This window comes from Suncus etruscus, chromosome 4 (assembly GCF_024139225.1).
Source record: "Suncus etruscus isolate mSunEtr1 chromosome 4, mSunEtr1.pri.cur, whole genome shotgun sequence".
NCBI classification, from domain to species: Eukaryota; Metazoa; Chordata; class Mammalia; order Eulipotyphla; family Soricidae; genus Suncus; species Suncus etruscus.
Genome location: NC_064851.1, coordinates 147,213,952 through 147,219,128, shown reverse-complemented (window position 1 = coordinate 147,219,128; position 5,177 = coordinate 147,213,952). Strand labels below are relative to the sequence as shown.

At 37.2% G+C, this 5,177-nt stretch overlaps 1 non-coding gene across 1 annotated transcript; it reads right to left on the bottom strand.

Moving 5' to 3' along the window:
* Window positions 1-1,419: 1,419 nt before the first annotated feature.
* On the bottom strand, window positions 1,420-1,552 carry LOC126007799 (small nucleolar RNA SNORA51). The gene has a single exon (XR_007495282.1). It is a non-coding gene; the product is annotated as a small nucleolar RNA SNORA51 (small nucleolar RNA).
* Between the last annotated feature and the right edge of the window lie 3,625 nt (window positions 1,553-5,177).

The following is a 5,177-nucleotide window of genomic DNA, read 5'->3' as shown; positions in this document are numbered from 1 at the left end:
GAAAAAGAGTATTTGCGGGGTTACTTTTATTTTTTTCTTTAAATGTTTAATAAAATTCATTAGTGATGCCATTTGGACCTGAACTTTTCTTTGTGGGAAGATTTTTAACTATAAATTTAATTAATTTATTTTACATAGAGCTTTTGACGTTTTCTTTTAAAATCAATTTTAGTAATTTGGGTTTCTGAAGAATGTATCTCACTCATTGTGGGGTCACATCTATGAGTATCTAGAGATCTACAATCCTCCCTTATTAGCCTTTTAGTATCTACAAAATTGCTACTGATGTCTCTTTTCCCACCTCACGTTGGTAAAGTGTGCAGCTTTTTATTAGTCTGATTAGAGTTTTAAAAATAATTTTTTATCAATTCAAAGAACCCAATTTAAAAGTTTCTTTACTGTTTGTTCATTTTCTATTTCCTTGAGTTCTGGTCTTTATTACATCTTTACTTTTAATTAAATTTGTTGTATTTTGTTCTATGTCTGTATAAACTCATAGATATTTATTGTAAAATTTATTGTAATTGTAAACTTCAATAGTAAACTTGTTGGTTGTATAGTTCAAATTGCTCCAAGTTTGTTGTTTCTATTTGTTTGTTTTGTTGTCTTGTGGTGCCCAGAGCACCAGGGCTTCATACATGCAGGGTAAGTGTCATATCACTGAAATACATTTTCAGCGTATGTTTCTTTTGTTTTATTTTCCTTTTGTGTTTTTTTTTTCCTTTTGTGTTTTATTTTCCTTTCGTGGTGGCCACATCCAGCAGTATTCAGACAGCCTCAAGGAACCATGTGGGGTGCTCTGGTCAGTCACTTACTAGTCAAGGAGCCTATTCACTGTACTATCACTCAGGTCCCTAGAAATTAATATTTTTAAGTTGTACCTCTATCCTTTCAATATGCCCTTATTCTTTGAGCATTTCTCTGGCATAAAATGTACCAGATTCATTTTGTATATTTCCTAATCCCCACTGCTTTAAATGCATTCCAAAAGTTTTAATGTGTTACATTTTCATTTTCATTTAATTCAAAATATATCCTCACTTTCAGTAAGATTTCTTCTTTGGTGGATTATTTAAAAGTGTGCTAAAAACTAGAAGTATTATAAAACTTTATAAAAATAAGAAGCTTTTCTAGTATTCTTATTGATGTTTAATTTAATACCACCATGGCAAAAGTATATACATGCATCATAAAATTTAAGATTACTTTGAGGTCTTAATTATGGTCTATCCTAGTAAACACCCAATGTACCCTTGAAAAGAATTTGTAATCTGAATTGAATATAATTTTCTATAAATTATACTAAATTGTTTGACACTATTATTTATATGATTAAGTCTAAATAATTAATTTAAGCAAATATTAAATATTATTTAGGTTTAATTAACTAATTTTGGGTCCTGTTTTCTTTTCTTTTTTTTTTGTCCCCCAATTTACAATACAGACCAGGCAAAGGGCCTGGGTTGAGATGTATATGAGACGTATTTACTGTACCTCCTCTTTCTATACAGTCAGTGTAAAGAACACAGCCTGTGGTAAGAATTGGGAGGCTTGGGTCCTGTTTTCTAATGGCTGTGGTAGATATCACCAAATGATTGTGGAATTTATATATTTTTTTTCTTTTTTGTTTTTGGGTCACACCCGGCAGCGCTCAGGGGTGACTCATGGCTCTATGCTCAGAAATCGCCCCTGGCAGGTACAGGGGACCATATGGGATACCGGGATTCGAAGCAATGACCTTCTGCATGAAAGGCAAACACCTTACCTCCATGCTATCTCTCCGGCCCCGGAATTTATATATTTTAAACTTCATTATTTTTCTTCAATATGTTATACCTGGTTATTATGTATATATATTTATAAGTAATGCTTTCAGGAGCTGGAGAAATAGTACAGCAAGTACTATTTACCTTGCGTGAAATAGACCCAGGTTTGTTCTCCAGAGTCCCCCATGCCAGTGCAGAAACAGGAGTAAGTCATGAACAAAGTTGAGTGTGACCCAAAAGCCCAAAAGGCTTTCTCATTCAATGATGGTGGGAATGTCGACTAGTCGAGTCTTTTTTGGCTTTTTTTGGCTTTTTTTTTTTATGTTGATTTTTTTTTTATTTAAACACCTTGATTACATACATGATTGTGTTTGGGTTTCAGTCATAAAAGGAACACCACCCATCACCAGTGCAACATTCCCATCACCCAAGTCCCAAATCTCCCTCTTCCCCACCCAACCCCCGCCTGTACCCTAAACAGCTTTTTTTTTATAGCTTTATTTAAGCACTATGATTACAAACATGTTTGTAATAGGGTTTCAGTCATAAAAAGAACACTTCCCCTTCACCAGTGCAACATTCCCGCCATCAATGCTCCCCATCTCCCTCCTCCCCATCCCCACCAGACCCCCACCCACTACCCCCACCCTCGGTTGTATTGACAAGCATTTTACTTCTCTCACTCATTAACATTGTCATGAGAGTTGTTAGTGTGGTTATTTCTCTAACTGCACTCAACACTTGTCCCTTGGGGCTGGAAAGATAGTATGGAGGTAAGGCATTTGCCTTGCATACAGAAGAGAAGGATAGTGGTTCAAGTCCCAGCATCCCATATGGTCCCCCGAGCTTGCCAGGAGCGATTTCTGAGCCAGGAGTAACCCATGAGCGCTGCCGGGTGAGACCCAAAAACCAAACCAAACCAAACCAAACCAAACAAAACAAAACAAAACAAACAAACAAAAAACAATAATGTCCCTTATTTTTCTTAAAATAAGAGTGTGACTATTCTGTGTCTATCTGTCTCCCTCTGACTTATTTTAATCAACATAATATTTTCCATGTACATCCATGTATAGGAACATTTCATGACTTCATCTCTCCTGACGACTGCATAATATTCCATTGTGTATATGTACCACAGTTTCTTTAGCCATTCATCTGTTGAAGGACATCTGGGTTGTTTCCAGATTCTGGCTATTGTAAATAGTGCTGCAATGAATATAGGTTCAAGGAAGGCATTTTTGTATTGCGTTTTTTTTTTTTTTTTTTTTTTGGTTTTTGGGTCACACCCGGCAGTGCTCAGGGGTTACTCCTGGCTCTATGCTCAGAAATCGCTCCTGGCAGGCATGGGGGACCATATGGGACGCCGGGATTTGAACCATGGACCTTCTGCATGAAAGGCAAACACCTTACCTCCATGCTATCTCTCCGGCCCCTGTATTGCGTTTTTGTGTCCTTAGGGTATATCCCTAGGAGTGGTATAGCTGGATCATATGAAAGCTCAATTTCCAGTTTTTTGAGGAATCTTCATATTGTTTTCCATAAAGACTAACCTAGACTGCATTCCCACCAGCAGTAAATGACAGTTCCTTTTTTCCACATCCCCACCAGCACAGCTTGTTCTTGTTCTTTGTGATATGTGCCAGTCTCTGTAGCATGAGGTGATACCTCATTGTTGTTTTAATTTGCATCTCCCTGATGATTATTGTTGTGGAGCATTTTCTTATGTGCCTTTTGGCCATTTGTATTTCTTCTTTGGGAAATTGTTTATTTCTTCTCTCCATTTTTTAACGGTATTAGAAGTTTTTTCTTTATTTTTTATTTTTTGATTTTTTGGCCACACTCAGTGATGCTCAGGGGTTAATCCTGGCTATGTGCTCAGAAATCGCTCCATCGCTCCTGGCTTGGGGGCCCAGATGGAATGCTGGGGGGGTCAAACCACGATTCATCCTAGGTCAGCCATGTCCCAGGCAAACACCCTACCGCTACACTACTGCTCTGGCCTCAGATATTTTTTTCTTGTAAAGTTCTGTCACTACCTTGTATATCTTAGATATTAGCCCCTTATCTGATGGGTAATAAGTGAATAGTTTCTCCCATTCTGTGGTGGCCTTTGCATTTTAGTCACTATTTCTTTTGAGGAAAAAAAAGCTTCTCCACTTAAGATAGTCCCATCTGTTTACCTCCGCTTCCACTTGTTTGGAGAGTGCTGTTTCCTCCTTGAAGATGCCTTTAGTCTCAATGTCATATAGTCTCTTACCTATGTGTTGTTTTATATACCTTATGGTTTTGGGTCTGATATCAAGGTCTTTAATTCATTTGAATTTGACATTTGTGCATGGTGTTAGCTGAGGATCTGAGTTCACTTTTTTGCATGTGGCTGACCAGTTGTCCCAACACCACTTGTAAAGAGGCTTTCTTTGCTCCATTTTGCATTTCTTTCCTTTATCAAAGATTAATTGATTGCATATCTGGGAAACATTCTCTGAATACTCAAGTCTATTACATTGATCTGAGGGTCTGTCTTTATTCCAATATCATGCTGTTTTAATGGCTATTGCTTTGTAATACAGTTTAAAGTTGGGGAGAGTGATGCCTCCATGTTTCTTTTCCCAAGGGTTGCTCTAGTTATTCGTGGGTGTTTATTGCTTCAAATAAATTTCAGGAGTGTTTGATTCACTTCTTTGAATAATGTCATGGGCATCCTTAGAGAGATTCCATTAAATCTGTACAATGTTTTGGGGAGTATTGCCATTTTAATTATGTTAATCCTCACAATCTATGAACAGGCTATGTGTCTCCATTTCCTTCTGTCCTCTTTTATTTCTTGAAGCAGTGTTTGGTAATTATCTTTATATAGGTCCTTCACATCTTTAATTAAGTTGATTCCAAGGTATTTGAGTTTGTGTGACACTAATATTAATGGGATTTTTTTAATGCCCATTTCTTCTCTATCATAATTGGTGTATAAGGCCATTGATATTTGCATGTTAATTCTGTAGCCTTCCACTTTGCTATGTGAATCTATTGTTTCTAGAAGCTTTTTCGTAGAGTATTTAGGGTTTTCTAAATATAGTATCATGTAATCTGAAAACAGTGAGAGCTTGGCTTCTTCCTTCCTATCTGGATGCCCTTGATATCTTTTTCTTGCCTAATTTCTATGGCAAGAACTTCCAGTACTATTTTGAATAGGAGTGGTGAGAGAGGAAAGACTTGTTTTATACTAGATTTTAGAGGAAAGGCTTTGAGATTATCTCCTTCTTTGTTTGTTTTTGTCTTTGTTTTTGGGTCACAGCAGCTGGGTAACCTGGCCGTGTGCAAGGGTTACTTCTGGCTCTGCATTCAGAAATTGCTACTGGCAGGCACAGGGGACCATATAGGATGCCGGGAATTGAACCAGGGTCCATCCTA